The sequence below is a fragment of the Cervus canadensis genome, chromosome 28 (genome assembly GCF_019320065.1).
Source record: "Cervus canadensis isolate Bull #8, Minnesota chromosome 28, ASM1932006v1, whole genome shotgun sequence".
In the NCBI taxonomy this organism is placed as follows: domain Eukaryota; kingdom Metazoa; phylum Chordata; class Mammalia; order Artiodactyla; family Cervidae; genus Cervus; species Cervus canadensis.
This window is the reverse complement of record NC_057413.1, coordinates 17,344,051-17,355,593: the sequence shown is the minus strand read 5'-3', so window position 1 is coordinate 17,355,593 and position 11,543 is coordinate 17,344,051.

Here is an 11,543-nt window from a genome sequence, read left to right as displayed (position 1 = left end):
ATTCATGGGGTAGCAAATAGTCAGACACGACTGAGCGACTGAACTGAACTAAACTGAAATATATGATTTGGAAATACCTTCTGTCAATCTGTAAATTACCATTTGATTTTGTTGACGTTCCTTTGTTTGGAGTTTGATGTGGTGTCACTTGTTTGTTTTTACAGTTGTTGCCTTGTTGCCTTGGATTTTGGTGTGAAACCCAAAAGCTCATTTAAAAGACAGAAGGCAATAAGATTGCCTCAATGTTTTCTTCTAGGGGTTTAATCGCTTCAAGTCTTATGTTCATCTTTTTAATCCCTGTTAGGTTGATTTTTGTGTATGGTAAAAGACAAGGGCACAGTTTCATTTTTTCATAGCATTATCCAGTTTTCCCAGTGCAATATTTGAAAAGCTTCTCCTTTTCCCACTTGATAGTCTTGGCTCCTTTCTCATAAGTTAACCGACAGTGTATGGGTGTGCGGTTCTTTCTTGCTTCTCTGTTCTGCTCTGTTGTGTCTGCTTTCGTGCCAGAAGCAAATCATTCTGTTTTGATTACTATAGCTTTCTAATACAATTTGAAATCAGCAACCCTAGTCTCGAACGTTGTTTTTCTTTCCCAAGATCACTTTGACTCTTTGGTATTTTGTGATTTAATACAGCAGAATAGACCAAGAAGAGATGGAAAAGGTACACAGAAGAACTATACAAAAAAAAAAAAAATCTTAATGACCCAGATAATCACACTGGTGTATTTTCTCACTCAGAGCCAGATGTTCTGGAATGTGAAGTCAAGTGGGTCTTAAGAAGCACTGCTGCCCATAAAGCTAGTGGAGGTGATAGAATGCCAGCAAAGCTATTTAAAATCCTAAAAGATGATGCTAGTAAAGTGCTCCGCTCAATATGTCAGAAAATTTGGAAAAGCCAGTAGGGACCAAGGACAGGAAGAGGTCAATCCTCATCCCAGTTCCCAAGAAGGGCAGTACTAAAGAATGTTCAAGCCACTAAACAGTTGTACTCATCTGCCATCCTAGTAAGGTTATGCTCAATTCCTCCAGGCTAGGCTTCAGCATTATGTGAATATAGAAATTCCAGAAGTTCAAGCTCGGTTTAGCAAAGGCAGAGGACCCAGAGATCAAATTGCCAACATTTGCTGGAACATAGAAAAAGCAAGGGAATTCCAGAAAAGCATCTGCTTCATTGACCTCACCAAAGTGTGTGGATCACAACAAAGTGGAAAACTCTTAAGGAGATGGGAATACCAGACCAATCTTACCTGTCTTCTGAGAAACCTGTATGCAGTTCAAGAAGCAACAGTTAGAAGCAGACAAGGAACAATAAACTGGCTCTAAATTGGTGAAGGAGTCCGTCAACGCTGTATATTGTCACCCTGCTGATTTAGCTTATATGCAGAGCATATGCGAAATGCTGGACTAGATGAGTCCTAAAGGCTGGAATCAAGATTGCTGGGAGAAATATCAACAACCCTAGATATGTGAATGATACCACTCTAATAGCAGAAAGGGAAGAGGAACTAAAGAGCCTTTTGATGGGATGAAAGAGGAGAGTGAAAAAGCCGGCTTAAAACTCGATATCAAAAAAGCTAAGATCGTGGCATCTGGTCCCATCACTTCCATGGCAAATTGAAGGGGAAAAGATGGAAGCAGTGACAGATTCCCTCTTCTTGGCCTCTAAAATCACCTTGGATTGTGACTGCAGCCATGAAATTAGAATACGATTCCTTCTTGCCAGGAAAGCTATGAGAAACCTAGACAGTGTGTTAAAAGCAAAAACATCACTTTGCCGACAGAGTTCTGTATAGTCAAGGCTATACTCTTTCCAGTAGTCATGTATGCATGTAAGAGCTGGACAGACAATAATGAAGGAAGAGTATCGAAGAACTTATGTTTATGCACTGTGGTTCTGTAGAAGACTCTTGAGAGTCCCTTGGATAGCACGGAGATCAAACCAGTCAACCTTAAAGGAAATCAGCCCTGAATACTCTTCGGAAGGACTGATGCTGAAGCTGAAGCTCCAATAATTTGGCCACCTAATGTGAATAGCTGACTCACTGGAAAAGACCCTGATACTGGGAAAGATTGAAGGCAGAAGAAAAAGAGGCTGACAGAGGATGAGATGGTTGGCTGGCATCACCAATTCAAGGGGCATCAACTTGGGCAAATTCTAAGAGATGGTAAGGGACAGGGAAGTCTGGCATACTGCAGTCCCTGGAGTCTTAAAGAGTCAGACATGACCTGGCAACTGAATAACAACAACAACATTATTATAGAAGTTGTAGAATTTTTGTTTCTGTTTTGTGAAAAGTGCCTTGGAATTTTGAAAGAGACTGCAGTGACTATGTAGATAGTTTTGGGTAGTATGGATGTATTAACAATATTAATTCTTCCAGTCAATAAATATGAAATATGTTTCCTTTTGTGTCTTATAAACATTTCTTTCATGTGTCTCTTGTATGTTTTCCTACACAGATTTTTCAACACCTTGCTTAAAGTTATTTCTATGTATTTTTTTGATGCAATTATAAATGGGATTATTTGTATTTCTGTAATTTGTATTTGTGTATGGATAGGTAACTGAGTTTTATATATTCAAATATAGTATACAAAATGCATGCTAATTTTTACAGAGTAGACATCCCTGCCCCCCTCCTGCAATAAGACATACAGAATGCCCAAGAATTATATGACAAGATGCTCAACATCACTATCAGGGAAGTGCAAATCAAAAGTACAACATATACCAGATCATTCCTGTTTAAATGGCTTTCACCAAAAAGTAAGAAATAAGTGTGATTGAGGATGTGTAGAAAATGGGGGTCTTAAAGCATTGTTGGTAGGAATGAATATTGGTGCAACTTCCATGGAATACCTTCTGGAAGTTTCTCACGAAATTTCAAAAAGAATGATATGTGGCCATTAATTCCACTTCTGAATATATATTCATTTCTGAATATATATTTAAAGGAAACGAAATAATTATCTCAAAGAGAAATCTGTACTCTCATATTCATTGCATCAATATTCACATTAGCCTAGAAACAAACTATTACAGGAACAATCTAAGTATCTGTCAGCAGGTGAAGAGATTAAAACAATGTGATGTGATATATATATGTGAATTTTGTTTGGCGATTAAGGAAGAAAGAAATTCTTCCATATTTGGCAGCATGGATGAAATTGGAGGGCCTTATTCTAAGTGAAATAAGTTAGAGAAAGACAGATAGTGTATGATGTCAATTGTAAAGAATAAAAAAAAAAAATGGAACTCAGAAACAGAATAGGAAAGTGATTGCCAAGGCTTGGAGGGTGGGGGAAATAGGGACGGGTTTGTAAAAAGTTATACATTTTAACATATTAAAATTATAAGGTCTGAGGATCTAATGTATAGCATGATGGCTATATCTGATAAATTTGTGTAGTATAATTGATGCTGTCTAAGAGAGTGGAACTTGCCTGTGTTCTCTTCAAAAAGTAAAAAGTAAACATGTCAGATGATAGGTATGTTACTTAAGTTAATAGAAAGGGAAAATCTTTTCTAATACATATGTAAATGAGGGTCAGAACTATGGCAGAGGGGTAGGTGGAAATGGCAAGTATACTGGAGTGGGTTGCCATTTCCTCCTCCAGCAAAGCTTCCCGACTTAATGATTGAACCATCGTCTGTGTCTCCCTCGTTGCAGGCAGATTCTTTAGCTGCTGAGTCATGAGTGAAGTCCTAAGAAAACTACCATATGTCCTAGAAATTCTACTATTGGGCATATACCCTGAGAAAACCATAATTCAAACAGACACGTGTACCCCAAAATTCATTGCAAAAGTGTTTACAATAGGCAGGACATGGAAGCAATCTAGATGTGCACTGAGAGAGGAATGGATAAAGAAGTTGTGGTGCATCTATACAAGGGAATTTTAATTTACCTTAAAGAGAACTGTATTTGGGTCACGAGCTGAGGTGGATGAACCTACAGCCTGTTATGGAGAGTGAAATAAGTCAGAAAGAGAAAACCAAATGTTGTATATTAATGAGTATATATGGAATCTAGAAAAATGGCACTGATTAACCTGTTTTCAGGGCAGAAAGAGAGACACAGACAGAGAACATGTTTGTGGATACAATGCGGGAAGGAGAGGGCAAGTTGAATTGAGAGTAACATTGAAACACAGTACATTACCATCTGTAAAATATTAACAGATAGCTGGTGGGCAGTGTCTGTATGACACAGGAAGCTCACCCCGTCTGTGTGACCACCTGGAGAAGTGGGATGGGGTGCGAGTGGGGGACTCAAGAGGGAGGGGGTATATGTACACTTATGGCTGATTCACATAGTTGTAAAGCAGAAACCAACACACTGTAAAGAAATTATACTCCAGTTAAAAGTAAATTCAAAAAATAATGTATACATCTGTCAAATTCTTATAATCTATACTTTAAATATCTTACAGTTTTATTTGCCAATTCTGTCTCAAACAATACTCTGCTTGTTAGTCACTATTCATGACATTTGATTTATATATGTTGGTGTCTAGAAAGGAAAACGAAGAACTTTGTACTATCTACTGAGAAAGGCAAAATGGAGACTTTTTCGATACTTAAATATCACTTAAGGAAAAGGATTAATAATTAAGTAGTTATCAGTGGATGAATAACCCCTCAGTCTCTGGCCTCACATTTAACTGGACCCTGCTTCTCCTCTTTCTAGTGCTTTGGTAGGATCCTTATCTTTGAGGGCAAATTTAAAAAGTCAGCTTCCATACAAATGTTATAAGTGGGTGCTTAGTCCCCAGAGGTGACAAAGTCCCTTATCACCTGATGCTTCTTGTGTGAAATGAAAGCCTCCCCCTGTATCATTTATGTTTTAAAGGAGATCCTAAAAGCTGCGGTAGCACTGTGGTAGAGGATTTGTTTTCCAGGCTGGACTCCTCTTGTCAGGACTAGATTGGTGGTATATGAAATTTTTCAGGCTGCTTGAGCAGCAGTGGCTGTCTTATGCTTGTATACATATGCCCATCACACACACACACACACACAGACACTCCCTACATAATAAATGACTGGCCTGCAAAAGAAAGTCATGTTCCCATTTTCCAGTGACTGAAGATAAAAAATTTAGCCTTATCTTGCTGTCCTAATTCTCTTATCTTCAGAGTAATATGTGAATGAAACAAGTGAGAATCACACACAAAATCTTCAAAGAATAAGATTTTTAACATTCCTCCTTCATTTTCTTAAAATAAAAGTATTCAAATAAATATAAATACATAGACCTCAATATATTCATATAGATAAACATAAACAGTAGCTGAAGGATCTTCTAACAAGGATGTCATTAACTTTGGTGTGGAAGTTATGTGACACTGTTTATGAGGACCAGTCGCTGAAATGTTTGACATTTTATATGTGGCTGAAATATATTTTTTTCTGGACACTTCAGATGATACAGCCTTTGTGGGGCTACACGCAAAAACTGAGAATCTTGCTCTTGTTTTCCTATCACCACCTCAGATTTTTGAACTTCTGGGGGTGTCTTATAAACAGAAGTCTCATCTGAACTGGCTTCTGTTAAAATGTCGATGTGTTGCATTTGAAAATAAAATTTTTATTATTTGTTACCATAACAGCTGGAATTTTCACTACTTTTCCATTCTGTAGGAAGTTTTCCATTTTTAAATCTGAGTGTTTGTGTTAAAGTTATAGGAACTTTGCATAACAGTCTTTAAAACTTAATGCTTTCATCAAATTTTGGAACTAGAAAATAGGATCGGGGTGACCTGATTTCTCTCAGCCCTTTTGATTACAGAGTGGGATCCACATCAGATGGTGACCATTCTGCTCCTTATACAATTCCTGGGAAGTCAGTCCACAGTCTCCTTTAATGATCCATCCACCCCAGGACTCAATAGCCCAGATTGATGAAATTTCTTATTATATATGCCTTGAAGCTTGAAGTCATTCCATGTTTTGTTTTCCATTTTCTATGGAATTTGAAACCTCTCTAGTCTAACAATTCCTAATACACTTTGATGTGATTATTACATGATCTTGAACATAATATTCTAAAGGTAAGCCATCTTAAGCATTCAGCATTTCTCATGTCTTCCTTTGCACTCTATCTTTTGTATATTGGGGCATATGAATAAATAATCATGATTGAGACTGTTTCAAAGCTTCATAATTTACAAACCAATATTTATATCCATGCTGGTCTTAGTCTCATGGTGATAAACAAGGAGACAAGGGCTTCATGCACTTAGGGAAGAAAGAAATCTGGAAAGGAAGTTAAGGTGATGTGTAATGAAGGGTTGAATAGAGCAGGAAATGGATGTAAGTACATGAAATAATGGGATGCTTACATATTTCATTGGCCAAACTATGTAAGATAGATGTGGCTGCCAAGAACAGTTGCCCTTTTCTGATTCACTAATTTTTGCAGCAAAATCAAAGCCTCATATTTTTTGCACACTCTTACCTGATTGAATCCCATCCTGACAAAGTTGGCACACAGATGCTCCTCACACAGGTGTGTACACAGACCTTGACAAACGAAATGAGACGATTTGCATTGTGGATACCAATTGCACTTTGGTCTGCCCCTCTCTCCCTCCAATTTTCTGTCCTCTTCTCACATGTTCTACTGTGTAGGATGTGGGAAATGGGTAGCTCAAACACACACATTAAAAGTTGTAGGGATAAAGTTGACTCCGTTACAAATTAAAGGTACACTGCTGGCTCAGCAGTAAAGAACCCAGCTGCCAACAGGAGACCCGGGTCGGTTTCCTGAGCGGTGAAGATCCCCCAGACCAGGAAACGGCAGCGACTCCAGTGTTCATGCCAGGGAAACCCCACGGACAGAGGAGCCTGGTTGGTGACCGTCCATGGGGTTGCAAAAAGAATCAGGCACAAATTAGTGACTAAAGAACAAAATCAGGGAAGTCTTTCCCCAATCATTTCCTCCTTCTGGCCAGTGCTGAATATGATTTAAAAACTGGAGATTTGGAGTTGTAATTGAAAATCAGAAATATATATTACTTTTCCAATTGAGGGAGGAATCTGTAAACTCAGTCCGTGAATGTTTAAAATCTTAGAACTTCATTAAGTTGTGATGACTACAGTGAGACAGTCAAGGTTGAGAAATAGAAGCTCAGCCTTCTCTCCCCAGCAAGACAGCTGCCAGATGACGCTGTGCTCTGAGCTTGTTCTCTTGGCCTCTGTCCTGCTTGTCACCTGCATGTGGAGCAGGAAAACTTAAAAAGCTATTAGGATTTGGGGGGCTCAGATACCCAATGGCAAAAATTTTCCCCAATCCCAGAAAGAAAACAACCTTTTTTTTTTTTTTTTTGGAAAATTTAAGGGAAGATTTATGGACGTTCAGGTTTATAAAACCATCTGTTGCTTCAGGTTTGCAGGCTGGATGCTTTGAGAGTTCAAAGTTTGGACTGACCACACCACTACTGCTACCACTCCCTCCTCGTTCTTTAAAAGTTCAATTTAGTTTCTACATTGATACCTAAGAAGCTAGTCATTTAAACTTATTGGACAACTTGTAAAAATCAGTAGAACTTAGAAGATTGTATCTATTGCTCTTTAAAGGCATTTTTACTGTTTGTCCCTTGCTGCATTTAGGAGTCCAGTTGGTGACCTCTGAGTTTCCATTTAGCTTAGCTTCCTTATGGAAGCACTGCATAATTTGGGTTTTGTTTGAGCAATTGGTGACTTTTGACCCCTCTCAGTAACGTGTTTAGGCTGAGGAGGACTGAAAGAAGGTTCAAGATGGGATATTTCCAACCTCTTCCAAGCTAGAGTAGTCTTCCTCTCAGCATAGTAAACCCTTATATAGAAATGGTTTCCAGTCTCTATAGAGTGTTCTGGTGGAGCAACTCAGATCAAAGGCTTGCTATTTGAAAAATGCACATTCACATTGGAGAACAAAAAGAAAATGTTATGCAAGTCAATAATATCACTTCAAAGTATCTCAAGTGTATTCTCAATTTCAAATGAAAATGGAGAACATGAGAACAGGGTGTATAAGTTTTCTCTGCCTAATTCTGTTTGTAACTGAGATGAAATCTCAACTATCCCTTTACTGCTAGTGACGGGTCCCCAGGGACTCTGCGTATAGGGTGATCTGCTTATTAATTGCCTGTACCTGTGATAATCTTTTACACTTAGTTTACAAGGGTGACAAACTTTTATCTACCTCACTCTTTTTGAAAGCAGATTAGTTGCACTTTATTGAAAGAATAGCATTTTAGGGACGAATTTAAAATGAGAAACAGAGATAATGTGGATTAGCCTGTTAGATACCTTTATTCACAGGAAATCAGTTGTGTTTATAGGATTTGTTTCTGTTGTTGTTATAGTATTTTTTGAGTACCCATCTTATGGATGTCTGCCATTCTCCTAGGTACAGTGTAATTGTATCTTTAGATTACACAACATTTTAGGCATAAGGCTCTTTATTTTTATCTTTGCATGTTCAACATGCTTTATGATAACATTAGAAAAAGTCTTCTGTGTGCACCTATGCATGCAAACGTTTTAGCATATTATATCAGTACTTACTTGACATATGTACCTTGCATACATTATCTGATTTGCCAGAAACTAAATATTAACCATATTGTGATGAAAATGAAATCTCCTGACAACTCTTTCTTTCCCCATATTCTTTCCTGAAATGATGATGGTGAACTATAATATTGTGGAAGTCTATGTTCAGAATGTACAGCTCAAAACATGAGACTCAGAGATTGAATCTTGAGGTCTGATCAGTTCCTTAACTTTGCCTTAACGCATTAGACACTATGTCAGCAGTTGGGCAAGGCGATATTTTTCCTTCCACAATAGTAGCTCTTATTTTGCTTCTCAACCTCTGATACATCTACTTGTTTGCACCCTCTTTTCAACACAGTGCTAACATGTCAAAATTCATATGTAGACTGAGAGGAAAACTGAATGCTGAATCTTACATGATACTACAGAGTATTTGTTTGGAAAATGGGAAGACTTCTGATTGAGCAGATATGATACACAGATATTTGTTTAAACTGGTTCTGGATCTGACTCATCTGTGACTGAATCTTTCTTACCAGACCTGCATTTCATTTCTACTTAAAATCCGAAAAGTGCTTCAGAGATTTTGATCAGGTTTTTTTGACTTTACTTTTAGTTAATCCCCTTAGCAGAGAAGGCGATGGCAACTCACTCCCGTACTTTTGCCTGGAAAATCCCATGGGCAGAGCAACCTGGTGGGCTGCAGTCCATGGGGTCGCAAAGAGTCGGACAGGACTGAGCGACTTCACTTTCACTATTCACTTTCATGTATTGGAGAAGGAAATGGCAGCCCACTCCAGTGTTCTTGCCTGGAGAATCCCAGGGACGGCAGAGCCTGGTGGGCTACCATCTATAGGGATGCACAAAGTTGGACATGACTGAAGTGACTTAGCAGCAGCAGCAGCAATCCCCTTGTACTCAGTTTATAGACCAAGGGGAACTTCCCAACACTTTGCAGAATGAAATTGCAACCCCTAAAAGGGCTACTTCTTGTATTGCTCAGGGACTGAGTGGTGTAAGAAAGCAGGCTAACTGGAATGCAAAAGTAGGAAGTCAAGAGACACCTGGAGTAAAAGGCAAATTTGGCCTTGGAGTACAGAATGGAGCAGGGCAAAGGCTAATAGAGTTCTGACAAGAGAATACACTGGTCATAGCAAACACCCTCTTCCAACAATACAAGAGAAGACTCTACACATGGAAATCACCAGATGGTTGAGACTGAAATCAGATTGATTATGTTCTTTGAGGCCAAGGATGGAAAAGCTCTATACAGTCAGCAAAAACAAGCCCCGGAGTTGACTGTGGCTCAGATCATGAACTCCTTATGGCCAAATTCATTCTTAAATTGAAGAAAGTAGGGAAAAGCACTAGACCATTCAGGTATGACCTAAATCAAATCCCTTATGACAATACAGTGGAAGGGAGAAATAGATTTAAGGGACTAGATCTGATAGAGAGCCTCATGAACTATGGATGAAGGTACGTGACATTGTACAGGAGACAGGGATAAAGACCATCACCAAGAAAAAGTAACGCAAAAAAGCAAAATGGCTGTCTGAGGAGGCCTGAATGTGAAGCCAAGTGAGCCTTAGGAAGCATCACTATGAACAAAGCTAGTGGAGGTGATGGAATTCCAGTTGAGCTATTTCAAATCCTGAAAGATGACTCTGTGAAAGTGCTGCACTCAATATGCCAGCAAATTTGGAAAAGTCAGCAGTGGCCACAGGACTAGAAAAGGTCAGTTTTGATTCCAGGCCCAAAGAAGGGCAATGCCAAAGAATGCTCAAACTACCACACAATTGCACTCATCTCACACTCTAGTAAAGTAATGCTTAAAATTCTCTAAGTCAGGCTTCAGCAGCATTTCTGGGTATGTAGGCGCACATATCCATGCTTTTCTGCAATATTATGGAAAAAGCCATGGTCAGTGGTTTTCACAGGGAGTGGGGAAGCTGTATTTTTATTATTAGAGTCACCCCTGGGGCCTGGGTAAAATGCAGATTGCAGAAAAGAAGACATGACCATTCCAAGAACTTTGGCCTTTGACCCAGAAATATATCCTAATGGGTCTCTGGCTGAATTTCCACAGTGATTCTTAGCACAATAACACTGACAACCATGAGTTTTTCGGAAATGTTTACTGTAGTTTCTTAACCACGTGTGAACACCTTACTTCCCCTCTTTTCTGCACATTTAATATCCCAGTTCATTGAAAGCATGACTTATTAGACCAATGATGTTTTACTGTTTCAAGTGACAGGCAAAAGAGTTAGGTAATTTACTAGTTAAATAAGTCAATAAATTCATTCAAATTATTCTTGAAAGTTGCTTTTAAAAATTAGAATAGGACTTTGAGTACTGATTTCCAATATAGATTTAGGAAACTGCTTTCTTTTGTATGCAGTAGAGTTGAATAGCTTTAACTTTCTCATCTAATATGTGCTTTAAAAAAATCAGAAAAGTAAACTTACAGATGTGTAGAACAAACTAGTGGTTAGTAGTGGGTGGGGGGTTATTTAGTGATGGTAAGTGTACTAACTATTGGATATAAGTTAGGCTGAAGGATGTTTTGTACAACATGGGTAATGTAGCCAACATTTTGTAGTAATTATAAATAGAAAGCTACCTTTTAACACTGTGTATATTTTTAAATAAAACAGAAAACAGACTAACATTTATTTTTAAAAACTAACCACTAAATGGAGGCCTAGTGTTTCATCTGGTTTCTCCTCTAATGAGGTAGGAATTTGTCTAAGAGCTTGAGAAAGCCTGACCATGTTAGGCTTATTGCAAGACCACAAAGGATGTATAAAACTACATATACCATGATGGTGAAGAAAGCTGAGTGCCAAAGAATTGATGCTTTTGAACTGTGTTGTTGGAGAACACTCTTGAGAGTCACTTGGACTGCAAGGAGATCAAATCAGTCCAACCTAAAGGAGATCAGTCCTGGGTGTTCATTGGAAGGACTGATGCTGAAGCTGAAACTCCAATAC